Source organism: Arachis stenosperma, chromosome 5 (genome assembly GCF_014773155.1).
Source record: "Arachis stenosperma cultivar V10309 chromosome 5, arast.V10309.gnm1.PFL2, whole genome shotgun sequence".
In the NCBI taxonomy this organism is placed as follows: Eukaryota; Viridiplantae; Streptophyta; class Magnoliopsida; order Fabales; family Fabaceae; genus Arachis; species Arachis stenosperma.
This window is the reverse complement of record NC_080381.1, coordinates 47,689,355-47,711,245: the sequence shown is the minus strand read 5'-3', so window position 1 is coordinate 47,711,245 and position 21,891 is coordinate 47,689,355.

Genomic DNA, 21,891 nt, shown 5'->3' with positions numbered 1-21,891 from the left:
AAGAAATGGTTGAACACTTAGGAGATGCGGAACCTCCATGGGAACCTAGAGTTGAAGAAGACCCCTCCAAGAAGATTGAAATTGATGTTGAAAAGGGATGTGCACAATCTCCAAGGCATATTCCATATGAAGACTTGGATGGGATACAACAAGAATTGAGTTCCCATGGCAATGAAGAGCAAGCATCAAATTCTAGTGGTGGTAGATCCTTTGAACTTGAAGAACTGTCTCCCGATAAGATGGAAAGTGATTTGGAGGTAAATTTCTCTCACCCTCCCATTTATGAATTGAATAAGGGAAAAGGCTTAGATAAAATTGTTGAACAAAGGATTGAGATTAAGAGATCTTGTGAGGAGGTAGAAGTCCTTAGAAATAGAAGGATGGGAGTGGAATACACTTTGTCAAGAACCTTGGAATCATCTTTGCCTAGGTTGCCATCTACTTCTTCACTTGAGTAGGTAAAACTCATTTCTATTAGCTTTATTGTCCCACTTGAGTATGGCTTGCTTGAAACAGATGGTCAACTTAGGGAGCTTTGTGGGATGAAGCGTAAAAGAAAAATGTTTTGTGGTTGGTGTTGGAAATCTGGCTCATTATGGTTGATGCTTCAAACATGAGATATAAAGGTTGGAGTAGTGCTCAACTAGAGGGGTCTAGGAGGATTGTTGGCCACTATATTGAGAATTCATCTTGCTTGCCACCCGGATGGATCAATGATGATCAACCTCAAGACGGGTGTGAAAATAAAGTGTGGGATCCCAGATTGCAAGATGAGGATCAACATTGGGAGCCCATGGTTTGTGAAGAGCTCCATCAAAGTTTGGAGACATTAATTTTAAGAATGGAGCCTATTGGAGACTCAAGCATTGGTGGATGTTCCAAGATGAATTCAAGCATAAGCCACCTTGAGAGGAGCTCCCCATAAGTCCAACTTAAGGACAATAAACAAAAGTGCTAGGTGAAAAACACCCCACCATGGTAATATCATTTCATTTTTTCTTTTGTAAATATTGGTAGAATTTGATTAATTTCATGTTTTGATTAGTTTGTTGAGTATAATTGATAGTTTGGTATGTTAAATAAGGTTTTATGGTGTTTTGGTAGCTGTTTGGAGGTTTGGAATGCTTGGATTGGTGCAAAAAAAAACATAGAAAAAAATTTTGAAAAACAAAGCACCATCCACACGTACGCGTACTACGTGCATACGTGTGTATCAAGCATTTTGGACCATCCACGCGCGCGCGCCATGCATGCATACGCGTGGATTGAGAAGTTCCACCTTCCAAACATTTACCCGAGAGTTATGCCTGCACTGTGCGCGCACTGTGCCTGAGGCACAAACCAACTCGCGCGTACGCGCACATGACGCGTACGCGCCGCTCTCGAAATAAGCTATTGACACGGACGCGCCAGGTGCGCGTACGCGTCGCATCCATTACACCACCATCTGCGTGCGCATGCCGTTTGCGTGTACGCGTGGATGCCCTTCCTTCCATCCACTTCTTTTCTTCTCCTCTTTCCATTTCTTTCCTTCTCCTTTCTTCTTCCCTTCTTTTACCCCTCATCCAACACTTCCAAACACCATTGATAACCATTTATTTTAGTTAGTTAATTAGTTAGTTGGTTAGTTAATTTGTTAGTTTTAGTTTAGTTTTCATTTTATTTTCTCCATTTTCATTATAAGTGTTGGATTATTGACTTTGTCTACTATGCATTGCTGCCCCTTTGTTGCCTAAATGCTATTTTAGCATGAATATTTTTAGATAATCTTTGTTGGATTCTATGATTGAGGTTATATTTTGCTACTTGGTTTTGAGTTTTTCATGCTTACCTTTTGAAAGATACCAAGTGATGAGAATTGCCTTCAAGCTTTTCAATCCTTTTGAATTGCATGATTTGGCCACCATGTGATTTGAACCCTATTCTTTGATTAGGCAATCTCTTGATATTGGATGTTGAGCATTTACGTTAATACATTGTATTTCATGATCATATGCATCCAAATACTTTTAGCTTGAATGCTCTCATGCCACTTTAATGCTTGTTTTACCTTACAAGTTTACTTAAAGCATTTCAAGCATACTAGAATGAGTAAAGAGCTTGCTTTTATTGTGACTTAGCCTTTCATGTTTGTGTGTGCTCTAAACCGTGTGCAACTTAGAATGCACATTCACTTTTATTAATTTTACATTGATTCACTCACTCAATCCTAGTGATTTACCTCACTCCAACAATGTATGCTTCCTTGCTTTTGTTTTCTCATCCTATGGTGTTATATTTTTGTTTTTTATGAATGTTGAACCGCAAGCAAAAATGGAAGCGGAAGAATGAACATGCAGCAATCCAGAGATTCGCCATACCCCCTTGCGCATCTTTGAGTGCATCGAGGATGGTGCAAACTTTTAAGTGTGGGGAGGTCGTCCGACCGATCGGCGATTTTGGGTGACAAGTTTCTAATTCCAACACTTTTGCATTTCATTTTAGGTTTTTAGGATTTTTGTTGCATTTTCTTATTTTTGCATATATATATACAATAAGCTTTGTCAAAATAATGAAATTTTCAAAGATTTCTATCTATAAGGCACCTCAATTGATTTGAGTGAAAAACTTTTTCATAGAACTTGCTTGAATTATATATCTTGTGGATTATATTTTTGAGCTAAGAATACAAGCTTGTGAGATTTGAGCCTAATGGTGTGGTTACATCTTATAACCACTTATTTTTCCTTCTTGTGTGCATTATTCTCTTCCTATGATTGTAATCTTTGATTTGTTTGATTCTTTATGTACATTATTTTATGTATACATGCATTTATATGATTGAGGCCATCATTTCATTAGCTCACTTACCCAAATAGCCCTACATTTGATCTTCCATTGTTAGCCAATTTGAGCCTACGATTAACCCACATTGTTCTTTAATTTAGCACATTACAAGCCTTAAAGCGAAAACTAATAAATGTCCTTAATTTGGATCTTTGATTAGCTTAGGCTAGTGTGTGTGAGTATCATTCAAGTGTGGGAACCTTGGGACATTGGGTGAATAAAAGGGTAGTTTTGTATTTTTATTGGAAATATTGGGAATTGGGTACACACTCATGTGTTAATTAAATGTAAAACCATATGCATTGATATTCTTGAAAGAAGGAAAGAAAAAAATGAGAAAAACAAAAGAAAAAGAAAAGAAAAAGAAAAACAATATGGAAAAGAAAAGAAAAAAAAATAGAAAAAGAAAGAAACAAAGAAAAAGAAAGAAATAAAAAGGGAACAAAATACCCCAAAGCAAAGCAAAGCTCAATAAAGATCAATGCATAAGTGTTGTGAAATGAAAAGGGATACATGAGTATGTGAAAAAGTGAGAAGAATGGGTGATTAGGTTAGAACTTAATTGTATAGGATGACATAGGCTAGGTGGGAAGTCTAAGCTTATCAAAGATTCAAATTTTAAGCTCACTTGACCAAATATGCATCCTACCTTAACCCTAGCCCCATTATAACCAATGAAAAGACCTCATGATATATGTATGCATGCATGAAATATTTTTTGATTGTTAGAAGAAGAACAAATCTTGGAAAGCATGATTAGGGGAGAATTGAGTGAATCAACCCTAAACACTTGAGCGAATAGAGTGCAAACACATCCGGTGAGGGTTCGATTGCTCGATTACATGTTTCTACCTATGATCATCTCTTTTCATGCAAGTTTGTAAAAATATTTAATAACTCAATTCAATTGTGGATTAGACTTGCTAGTCCTTAGCCCTTGTGCATATATGCTTCATGGAAATTGATTTATTTTGACCAAGCAATTGCATTCATTTAGATAGTTGCATATAGGTAGATTGCATTTAGTTAGTTTCCATTGAATAAATGTCATGCCCTTTACTTCATTCTTAGTTTAAGCATGAGGACATGCTTAGTTTAAGTGTGGGGAGGTTGATAAACCCCATTTGTAGGGTTTATCTTGTATTGATTTTAAGAGATTTTAACAACTTTTATCCACATTTATTCAACGAATTAGCATGATTTTGTGATTGTCTCCTTATTTATGCTTAGATGTGAAAACATGCTTTTTAGGCCTTTAACTTGATGATTTTAATCTCCCTTTGATTCCACTAGATGCCTTGATGTGTTTGTTAGTGATTTCAAACTGAAAAGGCTAGAAATGGATCAAAGGAGTGAAGAGGAAAGCATGCAAAGTGGAGAAATCATGAAAAGTCAATGAGTTGAACTCGCCCATGGACGCGCGCGCGCACCAGGCGCTTACGTGCACCTTGCGAATCACCCCATGGACGCGTACGCATGCTATGCGCGTGTGCGTCGGTGCTGGTTTATGATTTTTTTAATAAAAACGTGGCCAGCAAATTTAGAAGGGTTGTGGGGCCCAATCCCCACTAACTTTGGCGCCAAAGATGCTATTTAAAGCCAAGGATTGAAGAGCAAAAGGACTTTTGATCATTTTACACACATTAGGATTAGTTTAGAAGTAGTTTTAGAGAGAGAAGCTCTCACTTCTCTCTAGGATTAGGATTAGGATTAGGTTTAGTTCTTAGATCTATATTTAGATTCATGCTTTCATCTTTTTCTACTTCTCAATTCTTTGTTGTTACATTCATTCTTCTTCTATTCTTTTGTTGTAATCTCCTTTATGTTGCTTCTATATTTTATTGTAGATCTACTATTGTTCCTTCTATTTTCTTTTAATTCAATTCAAGGTAATTCATAATAATTGTGTTTCTTTTTATTGTTGTTGTTAATTCCTTTCAATAATTGTTGTTAGATTTCATTCTTGTTGTAGATTTCATGTGCTTTCCTTCTATGCCTCTTATGTGTTTGATAAAATGCTTCTTTTGGTTTTAGTGTAGATTATGTTCCTCTTGGCCTAGGTAGAGTAATTAGTGACTCTTGAGTTATCTAATTCCTTTGTTGATTGATAATTAGAAGTTGCTAATTGATTTGAATGCCTCTAAAGCTAGTCTTTCCTTTAGGAGTTGATTAGGACTTGAGGAATCAATTTGATTTATCCACTTGACTTTCCTCCATGTTAGAGGTTAACTAAGTGGAAGCAATGAATAATTTGTGATCACAATTGAGGAGGATAACTAGGATAGGACTTCTAGTTCTCATACCCTGCCAAGAGCTTTGTTAGTTGTTAGTTTATTTCTTTTGCAATTTACATTTCTTGTCTAAAATCCCAAAAACCCCAAACATACCTCATAACCAATAACAAGGCACTTCATTACAATTCTTAGGGAGAACGACCCGAGGTTCAATTCTTTGATTTATAAATTTAGGGGTTGTTACTCGTGACAAACAATCTTTTGTTTGAAAAGATTATTGTTGGTTCAGAAACTATACTTGCAACGAGAATTCATTTGTGAAATTCTATACCATCAAAAATCTAATCATCACTCACTCCGAACAAGTGTTAGTGAGGAAAATCTTAAGAAGTCTGACTAAAGAGTGGTAAACAAAGGCTACTATTATCTCTGAAAGTAGTAACCTTAGTCAAATAACCTATGATGAGCTAAGAGGAAAGTTACTAGCATATAAAATCACTCACATAAATCATGATACAAACTAGAAAAGAGTGGCCCTCAAATCATGTACTGAATCATTGGATGGTGAGTCTAGTAATTATTTATGAGATGACAAATTTGTGTTTTTTGCTAGAAAAATTAGAAGGATGGTGAAACTAAGAGGAAGAAGCAAAGGAAGCAAGTCAAAAGGACCAAAGAAGGACCTAAGCAAAGTCATTTGCCACAACTGCAAACAAGATAGACACTACAAATTTGACTGCCCCAAGTTGAAGAAAGAAGATAAGTCTCAAAAAAATAAGAAGAAGGGACTTATCGCCTCTTGGAAAGAACTAAAAAATGACTCTGAAAGAAGATAAAGATTCAGACAACCAGTTTCAAGTGCCTTGTGGCCGACCACAACCAGGATGAAGTAATCTTTATTGAACCCCTGTAATGAAGACTTTCATGTTATGATTGATCATCTCGCTGAGAAATTAGGAAAATTTCTGAACCAATGTCATGAATTAAATCTGAAAATGACATCCTAAAGGCTGAAAATGCATTTGTCAAAGAAAAATTGAGGGAAGCCGAAACCACTGTTGATCTTGTTGAAGAAAACAAACGGCTTAAGGCTGAACTCGATAATTGTGATAAACAACATTCTGTTATTTCATACTTAAATTGATTTGAAGAGAATAAAAGGTTTCCTAAAGTGGTTAAGAATTTAAAACTAGACTTAGCCAAATTTGCTCAATGTTCTGAAAAATTGAGATAAATTATTGGTTAGTCAAAGACCTCTTTTTGAAAAGGCTGGATTGGGTTATTGTAAATAATTAGAATATGTTTTCAAAAGGCCACAATTTAAAAATGAAGCTTCCACTTCAAAAGACAAAATATTTCAAAACCCAAATTCTGTTAAAAAATTAATAACCAAGAAATTTTGTCACATATGCAATAAAAATGATCATTTTCCTATTCAATGTTTCATTTTTAAAAGAAAAATTGGTGATAAAATTTACAAAATAGTTAGCAAATATAATACTGTTGGTCAACGTAGAAGGTTTAACATTAAAGGATCCAAAAAGATTTGGATACCTAAGGTCACCTAAAAGCTTTGTGCAGTTTTGCCTAGTATCCAAGAAGAAGAATGACATGTGGTATTTGGATAGTGGATGCTCTAAGCACATGACCGAAAAGTCCACATTCTTCATCAAGGTTGACAAATATGATGGAGGCTTTGTGACTTTTGGTGAAAATAGTAAAGGAAAAATTGTGGCCGTAGGTAAGGTTGATAAGAGTTTCTCAACTTTCATCAATGATGTATTTCTAGTTGATGGTTTGAAACATAATCTTCTAAGCATTAGCCAATTGTGTGATTTAGGCTATTTGGTTGTTTTCAAGAAATTGGAATGTATGGACTAATCTTAGAGGAACTAAAAAAACAAAATATAGCTTGTTTTACTTCCATAGAATCTGAAAAATGGTTATGGCATAAGAAATTGGGACATGTAAGCATATTTCAAATTTCTAAGTTTGTGAAAAAGAATTCAGTTAAAGGTCTTCCTAAAATAAAATTTGAAAAAGACATCACTTGTGATGCTTATCAATTAGGTAAACAAACTAAAAACTCTATCAAGTCCAAATATGACATCTCAACCAAAAGACCATTGAAAATGCCACATATTGATCTTTTTGGTCCTACAAGGACTCAAAATCTTGGTGGTAAGCATTATGGTTTAGTGGCGGTTGATGACTATATTAGGTATGGATGAGTTCTTTTCATAGCTCATAAGAATGATGCCTTCATTACTTTTTCAACTCTATGCAAAAAGATCCAAAATGAAAAGGATTTGAAAATAGTTTCCTTAAGAAGTGATCATAGAAAAAAGTTTGAAAATCAAGATTTTGAATCATTTTGTGATGAATTTGGTATTTCACATAAATTTTCATGTCCTAGAACACCTCAACAAAATGGAGTTATTGTAAGGAGAAATAGAAGCCTTTAAGAAATGGCTAGTGCAATGCTTTGTGAAAATGAAATTCCAAAATTTCTTTGGGTTGAAGCTGTGAACACATCTTGTTACATTCTAAACCAAACCATCATTAGAAAAAGGAAAACACCATACGAGCTTTGGAAAGGAGTACAACCAAATCTTAAGTATTTTCATATTTTTTTATGCAAATATTTTGTGTTGAGCACTAAAGACAATCTTGAAAAATTTTGATCCAAAATCTTATGAAGGTGTCTTTGCTGGTTACTCAACCACTAGTAAAGCCTATAGGGTTTACCTCAAAGAACATATAATAATAGAGGAGTCTATACATGTCTCATTTTTTATTCTAGCACCATTCCAAGGGTTGTTGAAGAAAATGATGCAGGAACCAAACCTGAATTAAGTTCACAAAAGGTTCAAGAAGAAGATAAATCAGAATCCACTTTAGAAAATGCTGTTTCTGATTTTGCAGATTAGAATGCAGGAGACGATTATGTTTTGTCTTCTACTGAAATAGAGGATTCTGAAAATGTGAACAATGCAGAATCCAATCAGGCTCAACCTGAAATCACGTCACCAAAGCCAAGAGAATGGAAGTTCTTGAAAAACTCTCCTCATGAATTCATTGTTGGAGATCCCTCACATGGTGTTACCACAAGATCCACATGTAGAAAGAGAACCAAACTCAATAACTTCGCTCTCATATCACAAGTGGAACCCCAAAATATGAAGGAAGTACTTGAAGATCCATCTTGGATAAAGGCTATGGAGGAAGAGTTTGTTCAATAAGAGAAAAATGAGGTTTGAACTCTAGTGCCTTATCTAAATGGTAAGAAGGTAACCGGTACCAAATGGATCTTTAGAAATAAATTAGGTGACGCTGGTAGTGTTGTTAGAAATAAAGTTATATTAGTGGCTCAAGGGTATGACCAAGAAGAGGGCATTGACTTTGATGAGTCTTTTGCTCTGGCTGCTTGAATGGAAGCAATAAGATTATTGCTTACATATACAGCCCACAAAGGTTTTAAACTCTTCCAAATGGATGTTAAGTGTGCCTTTTTGAATGGTTTTATTGATAGAGAGGTATACGTAGCTCAACCCCCCGATTTTGAAAATAAAAACTTTCTAAACCATGTTTTGAAACCATCAAAAGCTCTTTATAGTTTGAGAAAAGCTCCAAGAGCTTGGTATGCAAGACTTAGCTCTTTCTTGTTGAAAAATGATTTTTCAAAGGGGCATTATAAATACTACTCTTTTCATTAAAGAATCTAATGATCATTTCATACTTGTTCAAGTTTATGTGGATGACATTGTGTTTAGATTGGTAAATGAAACCTTGTGTCAAGAATTTGGAAAATTAATGACTAGTGAGTTTGATATGAGTATGATGGGAGAATTTACATTCTTCCTAGGACTCCAAATCAAACAAACTCCTAGTAAAATTTTTGTACACCAAGGTAAATATGCCAAGGAGTTAGTAAAGAAGATTCCAAACCAATGGGTACTCCGATGCATCCAAACTCTAAACATGAAAACGATGAAAATGGGAAAGATGTTGACGAAACAAGGTATAGAGGAATGATAAGATCTCTCATGTATCTAACTTACTCTAGACCGGATATTGTTCAAAGTATGGGTGTGTGTTATAGATTTCAATCTCACCTAAAAGAATCAAATCTATCGGCTGTGAAAAGGATTACTAGATACATCAAAGGCATGGTTGATTTTGGTCTTTGGTATCCCAAAACTGATGAATTCTGTATAGTTGGGTATTGTGATGCAGATTTTGTTGGAGATTGTGTGGATAGGTGATAAACCCCATTTATAGGGTTTATCTTATGGTTCATTTAAGGGATTTTATGACCTTTTACCCATATTTATTCAATGAAATAGCATGGTTTCATAATTGTTTCCCAATTTATGCTTAAGTGTGAAAACATGCTTTCTAGACCTTAAATTAGTTAATTTTAATTCACCTTTGATTCTACTAGATGCCTTGATTTGTTTGTTAAGTGATTTCAGGTTGAAAAGGCTAGGAATGAATCAAAGGAGTGAGAGGAAAGCATACAAAGTGGAGAAGATCATGAAAAGCCAAAGAATTTAATTTGGCCATGGACGCACGCGCGCACCAGGCGCTTATGCGCACCCTGCGAAATGGCCCATGGACACGTACGCGTATTGTGCGCGTACGCGTCGATGCTGATACTTGATTTTTAAGTGAATTCGCACCCAACGAATTCTCAAGAGTTGTAGGGCCCAATCCCAACCAACTTTGGCGCCTAAACTGCTATTTAAAGCCAAGGATTGAAGAGCAAAGGGACTTTTGATCATTTTTACACATTAGGATTAGTTAGAAGTAGTTTTAGAGAGAGAAGCTCTCACTTCTCTCTAGAAATTAGGATTCGGATTAGGTTTAGTTCTTAGATCTAGGTTTTGATTCATACTCTCTTCTATTCTTCTTCTCAATTCTTTGTTGTTGCATTTATGATTCCTCTATTCTTTTGTTGTAATCCCTTTTACTTTGTTTCTATGCTTTGCTGTAGATCTACTTTTGTTCCTTCTCTTTTCTTTCAATTCAATTAGAGGTAATTCATAGTAATTGTGTTCCTTTTAATTGTTGTTGTTAATTCATTGCAATAATTGTTGTTAGATTTCATTCTTGTTGTAGATTTCATATACTTTCCTTTTATGCCTCTTATGTGTTTGATAAAATGCCTCTTTTAATTTTAGTGTAGATTTTGTTCCTTTTGACTTTGGTTGAGTAATTAGTGACTCTTGAGTTATCTAATTCCTTTGTTGATTGATAATTAGAAGTTGCTAATTGATTTGAATGCCTCTAAAGCTAGTCTTTCTTTTAGGAGTTGATTAGGACTTGAGGAATCAAATTGATTCATCCACTTGACTTTCCTCCATGGTTAGAGGTTAACTAAGTTGGAGAAGTGAACAATTTATGGTCACAATTGAGGAGGATAACTAGGATAGGACTTCTAGTTCTCATATCTTGCCAAGAGCTTTGTTAGTTGTTAGTTTATTTTCTTTGTCATTTATATTTCTTGTCTAAAATATCAAAAACCCCAAAATAACTCATAACCAATAACAAGAACACTTTATTGCAATTCCTAGGGAGAACGACCCGAGGTTCAATACTTCGGTTTATAAATTTAGGGGTTTGTTTTAGTGACAAACAATCTTTTGTATGAAAGGATTATTGTTGGTTTAGAAACTATACTTGCAATGAGAATTCATTTGTGAAATTCTAAACCGTCAAAAATCCAATCATCAAAATGGCGCCGTTGCCGGGGATTTGCAATGGTGTTGTTCCGGGGGTTACCTGAAACGTGTAGCTCGGTCGTCTGGAGATGCCCGAGGTGGGGGTCAGGGACCCGAGCTTGATGTGTTGACGGTTGGTGGTTGTACCTGCAATGACACTCCGATGCTTAAGTTAGCATGGGTCCAAGCGGATATGTGTAGAATGTGGAATGTCTCTCATACCTGGGTGCTCCAGTGTATTTATAGTAGTTGGCCGTGATCTTCCTTGGATAAGATATTCTTATCTTATCTTATCTTTCGGGAGTTTTATCCCTATCTTTGTGGAACCGCCTTTCCTAGGCCTTTTCGGCCTTTAGGTTTTGGGCTGCGTTCCTTTTGATGGGCCTCCTTAGCTTTATTGTTCGAGGTCCGACCTCAGGCGTGGGCCTTGGGACGAGGTCGGACCTTTCATGGATTTTGCCGAGTTGGAGGAGCTCGGTCAGGGTATGAACAGTGCCCCTGCCCGAGTTCGTCCTTTTTGGGAGGTCGAGCTCGGGCATAGTTGTTTTTCAAATTTCGAAAATGGCCGTTCCTGTATTTATTGCATTTTACCGTTTCTCCTCGATTTCCGTTCGGGCTCTGTGAAGGCATTATTTATTTGCTCCCTTCCTTTTTCTTCGTTTATTCTGTTCTTTCCTGTTTTTCTAAGTTTTCGCCCTCTCTTTTTCGAGTATCGCTTTCTTCTTTCTCTTTGTTCTTCTTCCCCGAATCTTTCCGTGCATCTTTCCGGAGTTTCCTCTGTGCCGCCGTTTTTGTTCTCCTTGCTTCGGAGCTCGTTGTCTTCTTTCTTTCTTCCAGGTTTGTTCCCGTCTCTTTTCTTTGTGCACATAAAGTTTCTGTTCTTTTGTGTGGCTCTTTGTCTGTTTCTTCTTTCTTTATGTCTGGGTTGCCCCAAAAAGAGGCGCCGCCATTGCTTTGTTTGTATATGGGGGGGTTCTTTTTTGTTTTTCTGGTACTTTGTTCCGGGTTGCCGCATTTTCTTTCTGTTGGGTTTTTGTTTCTTGCTTGGCTGAACGGGTTTTCGCTGTCTGCCTTATGTGATTTTTGCTTGCTGTTGTATCTCTTCTTTGTAGGTAAGAGTTTTATGTCTCGAAAGGTTCTTCAAGCAATGTCGACCAAGATTCCAAGTGGTCTTGGTTGGGTAGACCCTCTTCCTCTAAAAGTCCCTTCTGTGGTAGATTCTGAATATTTGACTAGGTTCCGTAGGCACTGTAGCATATGTGAGAATAGAGAGTCTGAGAGGGATTATGAACTAGTGGCCCCGGATTCCGAGGAGAGAGTTTGCTTCCCGCCTTTAGATAGTTCCGAGAAGCTCTTCTTTTATGCTTATGATTGTTTTTTCTCCAAGCTGGGTGTCCGACTTCCTTTTACCGACCTGGAGTCCGAGGTGTTGTGGTCTTGTAACCTTGCCCCTACGCAGCTCCATCCAAATTCTTGGGCATTTTTAAAGCTGTTTCAACTTTTGTGTCAGTTTTTGGGCGTCACTCCCTCTATTTCTCTTTTTTCCTACTTGTTTGTGTTGACGAAGCCGGGGTCGGGTGGAGGGAAGGTGTCTTGGGTCTCTTTTAGGGCTAACCAGGGAAGGAAGTTTTGTACCCTTTATGATGAGTCTTTTCATGATTTCAAGAACTTTTATTTCAAGGTCCGGGCTACTGGAGACGTCCGACCTTTCTTTCTGGATGAGAGTGGGGAGCCTTCTTTTCCTCTTTGTTGGCAGGAGAATGTAGTGTCTGCTAAGTATACTTTTGAGAGTCTAGATGAGGTTGAGCAGGCCTTTGTGGGTGTGGTGAGCAGTTTATGGGGTCGGGCGCCTCACTTGGACACGAAGAAAATGTTGGGAGATCCAAGCCTTCTCCGTTCCGAGTTAGGTAGTTCCCGACCTCTTCGAGATTTGTCTTTTCTTAGTATTTTGGCTTTGCTTGTTTTGGTGGAATTTCTGTTGTGGTAATCCTTTCCTTTTTATTTCTGCAGAGATGTCTTCTCAGGCGGATTCCATGAAGTTTCTTCGTCGTACGAAGAAATCTGTGGCCGCTCGAAATATCGAGGAGGCTTCTGCCCGATCTTCTCCGCAGAAGACTACTGTGGGTGTCCAGACTCGGTTGAAGACTATTCCGACTCCCCAGTTCCGAGCTATAAGTCAAGATCCTCCGACCTCCGGGCCTGCTACCTCTTCTCCTCCCCCGTTCTCGGGTCCTCCTCCCAAGAAGCAGAAGACCTCTCAAGAGCTTGCGGGTTTTAATGATAAGGATTTTGATGCTCTCGGTTGGATTGAACAGCATATTCTCCCTCAGACTTTTATCTCTACTGATGACGTGTCTATGGAGCATCATTTTCAGTATATGGCGCGGAGTTGTGTTCGGATGGCCAGTCTTCATGCTGCTATTGCCCGGGAGTTCAAGAAATCCCCCATTGGCGCGACCAGCTCCCGACTTGAGAAGGCTCAGTCCGAGCTCGAGAAGATTAGTGAGCTGAAGGCTGCTAGGATTACGGAGCTGGAGGCCTCTTTGGAGAAGGAGAAGGCTAAAGCTACCGCGGCTGTGGCGGCAGCGAAAGCGTCCAAGGAGATGGCGAAGGCGGCGACGGAGAATTATACTCGGATATATGCCGAGCTTGTGGAGACAAGGGAGAAGTTACAATCTGCTCAGGACGATTTTTATGAGCTGGAAGGCCATGTGGCTAAGGGTATGGATGCTATGTTCGAGAATTTGAAGGCTCAGGTCCGGGTTCTTGCTCCTGACTTGGATCTGAGCTTATTTAGTACGGATAACGTTGTTGTGGAGGGAAAGATTGTTCCTGCTCCCAATGAGGATGAGGTTCCGGTGTCCGATCCCAAGGTTCCGGTGTCCGACCTCAAGGTTCCGGTTGCGGACCCGACTTCACCTTTGGCCGGGGATGGATCTGGTGTGGAGGTTTCAAGCCGGGATGACGGTGCCGTTGATGCAGTCCCGATTTCTATGTTTCCTCCGCAGCCTTCTGTTGATGTGGAGTCCGGAAAGGACCTTGATCCTCTGTAATCTTTTATTTCTGGTTTTTTGCCCGGCCTGTGGGCTCTTTTGCTTTTTGGATGGTTTTTGTGAACGCTTTGACTTGCTGCTTCTGCTTTTATGCTTTTTAGTTGTTTTTTGGATAACAACTTTTTAGCTAGCGCTTGATTTCGTTTTTTCGCTCGTACTTTTTTAGTTGTTTTTGTATAGCAACTTTTTAGTAAGCGTTTTCGAAATTTTCGTTTTCGCCTATTGTGGCTTGTTGCTCCGCTTTTATGCTTTTTAGTTGTTTTTTGGATAACAACTTTTTAGCTAGCGCTTGATTTCGTTTTTTCGCTCGTATTTTTTTAGTTGTTTTTGTATAGCAACTTTTTAGTAAGCGTTTTCGAAATTTTCGTTTTCGCCTGTTGTGGCTTGTTGCTCCGCTTTTATGCTTTTTAGTTGTTTTTTGGATAACAACTTTTTAGCTAGCGCTCGATTTCGTTTTTTCGCTTGTACTTTTTTAGTTGTTTTTGTATAGCAACTTTTTAGTAAGCGTTTTTCGAAATCTTTGTTTTCGCCGTTTTAAGGCTTCCTTCTCGGGTCCGGGCCTTTTCTCGGACCTCGGGTTGGGCGGTCGAGTACACCCTTTGTTGGGTCCGACCTTTCATTGGTCGGCCTTTTAAGTTATTTTTGTAATCTCTTTTTATTTGGCTTCTTTGAGCCTTTTTCAGAGTTACTTTTATAACTTCTCACATTAATTTGGACCTCGTCGCTTCTATCCTTGCCGGCCTTATGTGGTCTCTCGGCAATGATTTCTTGCGTTTTGTCGAGCATAAATTAATGCGCCTTGGCGGGGTACTTTTCCAGGATTTTGTTTTATCATGAAGAACAAAAGAAAATAGAAAAATTTGATTAGTATTAAAAAAGAAAGAATGTTTACAGAGTGTTTACCCTTGACTAGGTCGGGTGCCTTACTTGACCGGGTGTCTCATTAAAAAACCCTTGTAGGGAAAAAGAGTACACCTCGGGTTAAATTTTTCTAGCTGTAGTACCGTCTTAGATTACAGGCGTGCCAGGCCCTGGGCAGCTCATTGCCTTCTAGGTCGGATATCTTGTAATAGCCTGTTCCTAAGACTTCTGTTACTTTGTAGGGTCCTTTCCAGTTTGCAGCTAGCTTTCCTTCTCCCGACTTTTGTGTTCCGATGTCGTTTCGGATTAGAATTAGGTCGTGAGTGGAGAAGCTCCGTTTTATTACTTTCTGATTGTATCTAAGGGCCGTTCGTCGTTTTAGGGCTTCTTCTCGGATCCGGGCTCTTTCTCGGACCTCGGGGAGGAGGTCGAGTTCTTCCTTTTGTGCCTGTGGGTTACCTTCTTCGTTGTAGAAGATGACTCTGGGTGACCCTTCATCTATTTCAATAGGAATCATTGCCTCCATCCCATAAGCTAGTCGGAATGGCGATTCTCCCGTTGTAGAGTGTGGAGTTGTCCGATATGCCCATAGTACCTGGGGGAGCTCCTCGGCCCATGCCCCTTTGGCCTCTTGGAGTCTTCGTTTTAATCCGGCCAAGATGACTTTATTTGCGGCTTCTGCTTGTCCGTTGGCTTGTGGGTGCTCGACTGAGGTGAATTGCTGTTTGATTTTTAGTTCGGCCACCAAGTTCTGAAAACTTGTGTCCGTGAACTGTGTTCCATTGTCTGTTGTAATGGAGTAGGGGACTCCGAACCTTGTGACAATGTTTTTGTATAGGAATTTCCGGCTTTTCTGAGCCGTAATGGTGGCTAAAGGTTCAGCTTCGATCCACTTTGTGAAGTAGTCGACCCCTACTATGAGGTATTTGACTTGCCCCGGTCCTTGGGGGAACGGGCCGAGTAGGTCAAGTCCCCATTTTGCGAAGGGCCATGGTGCGGTGATGCTGATAAGGTCTTCGGGTGGTGCCTTGTGAAAATTGGCGTGTTTTTGGCAGGGGGCATATTTTCACAAACTCCGTGGCGTCTTTTTGCAAAGTTGGCCAGTAGAACCCGGCTCGGATTACTTTTTTGGATAATGCCCGAGCTCCGAGGTGGTTCCCACACATGCCTCCGTGGACTTCTTCGAGGACGCTCTTTGTCTCTGAGGTCGGGACGCACCTAAGGAGGGGGTTTGCGAATCCTCTTCTGTATAATACGTCGTGAATTAGTGTATAATTCTGGGCGTCTTTCGTGAGTCTTTTAGCTTCCTTTCTTTCGGCGGGGAGAGTTTCCGACTTCAGGTAGCTGAGTATGGGGGTCATCCATCCTTGCTGTTGGTCGGATATATTTAGCGTTTCTTCCTCTCTTAGCACGGAGGGAGATCGTAAGGTTTCCTGGAGGAGACTTCTGTTGTTGCCTCCGGGCTTGGTGCTGGCAAGCTTTGAGAGGGCGTCTGCCCGGGCATTTTGTTCCCGAGGTATGTGCTGGATCTGTATTTCTGAAAAGTGGCGTAATTGTGCCTGTGTTTGGTCCAGGTATTTCTTCATAGTTGGGTCTTTGGCCTGGTAGCTTCCATTTACTTGTGATGTGACGACCTGGGAGTCGCTGAAGATTGTGATTTTCTGGGCTCCGACCTCTTCGGCTAGTTTTAGGCCCGCTAGTAGGGCCTCGTATTCGGCTTGGTTGTTCGAAGCCTAGAACTCGAATTTTAGGGATAGTTCTATCCGCGTTCCTTGGTCGCTTTCGAGTATAACCCCTGCTCCACTTCCTGTTTTGTTTGAGGACCCGTCGACATACAGGTTCCATGAGAGTGGGGTTCCAGGGGTCTCAGTGTATTCTGCGACGAAGTCGGCTAGATACTGAGATTTTATGGCAGTCCGGGCTTCGTAGTGGAGGTCGAACTCGGACAGTTCCACCGCCCATTGTAGGATTCGTCCCGCCAGGTCTGTTTTTTGTAGGATGTGTCTCATGGGTTGGTTTGTCCGGACTTTGATGGTGTGGGCCTGAAAGTAGGGACGGAGCCTCCGAGCTGTGAACACTAGGGCGTAGGCGAATTTTTCTATTTTCTGATAGTTTAATTCGGCCCCTTGTAGTGCCTTGCTTACAAAGTATATGGGGTGTTGTCCTTGGTCATTTTCTCATATTAATGCTGAAGCGACTGCTCGATGTCCGACCGAGAGGTATAGTACGAGCTCTTCCCCTTTTACAGGTCGGGTTAGGATTGGTGGCTGCCCGAGGAATTCCTTGAATTCTTGAAAGGCTTTTTCGCACTCCGGGGTCCATGAGAAGGGTTTCCCTTTCTTTAGGAGTGAGTAGAGAGGTAGTGACTTTATCGCTGATCCTGCCAAGAATCTTGATAGAGCGGCCAGCCTTCCATTCAGTTGTTGTAATTCTTTGACGCACATCGGGCTTTTCATATTGAGTATCGCTTGGCATTTGTCCGGGTTTGCTTCGATGCCCCTTTGGGTCAGCATGAAGCCTAAGAATTTTCTGGCTTCTGCGGCGAAGGTGCACTTTGTCGGGTTAAGTCTCATGTCGTGCTTTCTGAGGGTGCTGAAGACGCTGGTGAGGTCGGTCAGTAAGTTTCTGTCTTCTTGTGTCTTTACCAGCATGTCGTCGACGTATACCTCTAGCTGTAATCCGATGTGCTCTGAGAACACTTTGTTCATTAGCCTCTGGTAGGTTGCCCCTGTGTTCTTCAGCCCGAAGGGCATTACTACGTAGCAGTAGTTTGCCCTTGGGGTTATGAATGAGGTCTTTTCTTGGTCGGGTCCGTACATCGGGATTTGATTGTATCCCGAGTATGCGTCCATGAAGGAGAGATATCTGTAGCCTGAGGCTGCGTCTACTAAGGCGTCGATGTTTGGTAGTGGATATGGGTCTTTGGGGCAGGCTTTGTTGAGGTCTGTGTAATCGACGCACATTCTCCATTTTCCGTTGGGCTTTTTTACCAGGACCACGTTTGCGAGCCATAGGGGGTATTTTACTTCCCTAATGAACCCTGCATCTAGTAGTGCTTGTACTTGTTCTTCTATTGCTTGCATGCGCTCGGGTCCGAGCTTCCGGCGTCTTTGTTGGATAGGTCGGGACCCCGGGTAAACTGATAGCTTATGGCACATCAGGTCGGGGCTTATGCCTGGCATGTCGGAAGCTTTCCAGGCGAAGAGGTCGGAATTCTCCCTTAAGAGGGTTATGAGTTCCTCTTTTAGGCCCGTTTTGAGGTTTGCTCCTATGTTTGTTATTTTTTCAGGTGTGTTCCCAATCTGGACTTTTTCGGTTTCTCCCTCTGGTTGTGGTCGAAGATCTTCTCGGGACTGAACTCGTTCGAGTTCTATCGTGTTGACCTCTTTCCCTTTCAGGCTCAGGCTTTCGTTGTAGCATCGCCGCGCTAGTTTTTGGTCGCCTTTTAGAGTAGCGATTCCCTTTGCGGTAGGGAACTTCATACAGAGGTGTGGGGTCGAGACTATAGCTGCCAGTCTATTTAGGGTTGGTCGCCCAATGAGGGCATTGTATGCCGAAGTGACGTCGACTATAATGTAGTCGATGCTTAATGTTTTAGATTGCTCGCCTTTTCCAAAGGTAGTGTGTAGCGAGATGTATCCTAAGGGATGGATCGGGGTATCCCCTAGCCCGAATAGGTCGGTGGGATAGGCCTTTAGTTCTTTTTCTTCAAGTCCGAGCTTGTCGAATGCCGTTTTGAACAGGATATCTGCTGAGCTCCCTTGGTCAATCAGGGTTCGATGTAAGTTGGCGTTTGCTAAAATAATGGTGACTACCATTGGATCGTCGTGTCCAGGAATTATCCCTTGAGCATCTTCTCGGGTAAATGAGATAGTAGGTAACTCGGGCAGGGGACTGTCTTCTCGGACATGATAGACTTCTTTGAGGTGTCTTTTTCGCGAGGATCTGGATGTTCCTCCGCCTGCAAAACCTCCATTTATCATGTGAACATGTCTTTCAGGGGTTCGCGGGACTTGTTCGGCCCGACCTTCATTGTCTCCCCGTCTTCTCTTCCTGGTCTCTTCTCCTTTCTCTGCTATGTATCTGTCGAGCTTTCCTTCTCTGGCCAGCTTTTCTATAACATTTTTTAGGTCGTAGCAGTCGTTAGTAGAGTGACCGTAGAGTTTGTGATATTCACAGTATTCGGACCGATCTCTTCCCGCTCTCTTGTGTTTTAGCGGTCGTGGCGGTGGGATCTTTTCGGTGTGGCATACTTCTCTGTAGACGTCTACCAGGGAGACTCGGAGGGGGGTGTAGTTGTGGTACTTCCGTGGCTTGTCCGAGTTGGGTTCTTCTTTCTTCTTCTGTTCCCGATCTCGATCTCGGAGTGGGTAGGTTGATTCCTTCCTAGAAGAGTCATTTAGCTGGGAGGTTTCCTCCATGTTGATATATTTTTCTGCCCGCTCTTGTACCTCGTATAGGGAGGTCGGGTATCGTTTAGATAGGGATTGGCTAAACGGTCCTTCTTTTAGGCCGTTTGCCAGTCCCATGATGGCCGCTTCAGTGGGCAAGTGTTGTATGTCCAGGCAGGCTTTGTTGAATCGCTCCATGTATTCTCGGAGAGTTTCTTGGTTACCTTGTTTGATCCCGAGCAGACTGGGGGCATGTTTTGCCTTGTCCTTTTGAATGGAGAACCTTGTTAGGAATTTCTTGGTTAGGTCTTCGAAGCTGGTGATTGATCTTGGTGGCAGGTTGTCGAACCACTTCAGGGCTGACTTGGTGAGAGTGGTGGGGAAGGCTTTGCACCGAATCGCGTCGGAGGCGTCAACTAGGTACATTCTGCTTCTGAAGTTGCTGAGGTGGTGACTTGGATCGGTGGTGCCGTCGTAGAGATCCATATCGGGTGGTTTGAAGTTTCGCGGCACCTTCTCCTTCATGATCTCTTGCGTGAAGGGATCATGGTTGCCTTCAGGGGTGGTGTCGCGTTCTGTCCAATCTTTCAGGTTGGCCTCTATTTTCCGCAGTTTTTCTTCTAATTCTCTGCGCTTGCGAGCCTCCCTTCTCAGATCTTGCTCAGTTTCTTTTTGCTTCTTTATGTCCTCTTCGAGTTGTTTCAGTCGGTTTTGTTGTGCCCGGACTGCTTCTAGAATTTCCGAGCTCTTTTCTTTTTCGGGATTTTGTGGATCTTTGTTTGGGAGTGATGTCTTTGGGCGATTCTGTTTGTTTCCTCCTGGAGTGCGTGGTGATAGAGGGCTGTCCGGTCGTTCTCCGGTGTCAACTTCCTCCTCTTGTTCTGATGCAGCGTGGTCATTGTTGAGAGGGTCGTCTGCCATGGTAAAGGGATGACTTCCAGGTCCCCGGCAACGGCGCCAATGTTCCGGGGGTTACCTGAAACGTGTAGCTCGGTCGTCTGGAGATGCCCGAGGTGGGGGTCAGGGACCCGAGCTTGATGTGTTGACGGTTGGTGGTTGTACCTGCAATGACACTCCGATGCTTAAGTTAGCATGGGTCCAAGCGGATATGTGTAGAATGTGGAATGTCTCTCATACCTGGGTGCTCCAGTGTATTTATAGTAGTTGGCCGTGATCTTCCTTGGATAAGATATTCTTATCTTATCTTATCTTTCGGGAGTTTTATCCCTATCTTTGTGGAACCGCCTTTCCTAGGCCTTTTCGGCCTTTAGGTTTTGGGCTGCGTTCCTTTTGATGGGCCTCCATAGCTTTATTGTTCGAGGTCCGACCTCAGGCGTGGGCCTTGGGACGAGGTCGGACCTTTCATGGATTTTGCCGAGTTGGAGGAGCTCGGTCAGGGTATGAACAGGTGTTATGTTATTGGTTATTGTACATATGTGAATAGTGTGAATTTCTTGGTTTTTGCTTTATTTGCTAGTTGTAGAATTTTGTTTCTTTTGTTTTCTATTATCTTTTGCTTTTTGTATTCTCTTTCCATTATGAATTCTCACTTTGGCTATGAGTGTGATTACAACTATGTTATAGGTGATGAGAACTTCAATGAGAATGTGTATAAAGAATGGGACACTCAAAGGTGAGAGGAGCCATATGCATATGATCAATCCTCATGGCAATAACCTCCACCAATGCACTATGAAGAAGAGCCATTCTTTGATGCATACAAATCAAATGGCTATGGTGAATCTCCTTGTGACTTTCAAGAACCACCACCATATTCCTATGAGCCACATCCTCAACATAACCCTTAACTATACTCACAAGCCCCTTACCACTAAACACCCCCATATGACCCTAATCCCTATCCTTCATACCAACCACCTTTTGAGCCATATGAATCATACATGGAACCATCCCAGTATCACCACTTCCAAGAGCCACCTTCTCCATACTATGACCAAGATGAACCACCTCCAATGTGTGAAAACTTTCAACCACAAGATGAATTCTACCTTCCACCACAACCCTCCATGGAAGAATATCAATGTCCATCTCTCAAGTAGGCAATGGACCGGCTTCAAGCAACCGTCCACTAAAAGTTAGATGCATGGAACTTATACCATATGTCCAAGGATGATTGTGGAGGAGCAACCAAAGAGAGAAGCATGAAGGAGATTGTAGAATCTCAACTTGAGAACAATAGATTGGAGTGTGTTGAGCAACAAATGGAACAAATGGAGTACATAGAACCACCACATCATTACTATGATGAACCACCTTCCTATTATAAACCCTTCTCCTAAAATGATGAACCCTTCCACCCACCCTAATCTCTAATGGATGAAACCCTTGGTGTTCTTGTTCAAGGGCAAAAAGAGATGAAAAGAAATGTGCAAAATTTCATGGCCACCTTGGATGTGGTAACAAATCAATTAGCCTCCCAATGCTTGAACACTCAAGGAACTCCCATGGCTACATGTGGAGAATCGAATGAAGAACATAGCATGAAAGAAAGATTGGAAACTCCGGTGGGAAATGAGGGAAGTTGCTTTGTATTGGAACAATTGGAGGAAGCTAGGATTATTGAAGAAAAGGAAGAAATGGTTGAAGACTTAGGAGATGCGGAACCTCCATGAGAACCTAGAGTTGAAGAAGACCCCTCCAAGAAGATTGAAATTGATTTTGAGGAGGGATGTGCACAACCTCCAAGGCATATTCTATATGAAGACTTGGATGGGATAGAACAAGAATTGAGTTCCCATGGCAATGAAGAGCAAGCATCAAATTCTAGTGGTGGTAGATGATG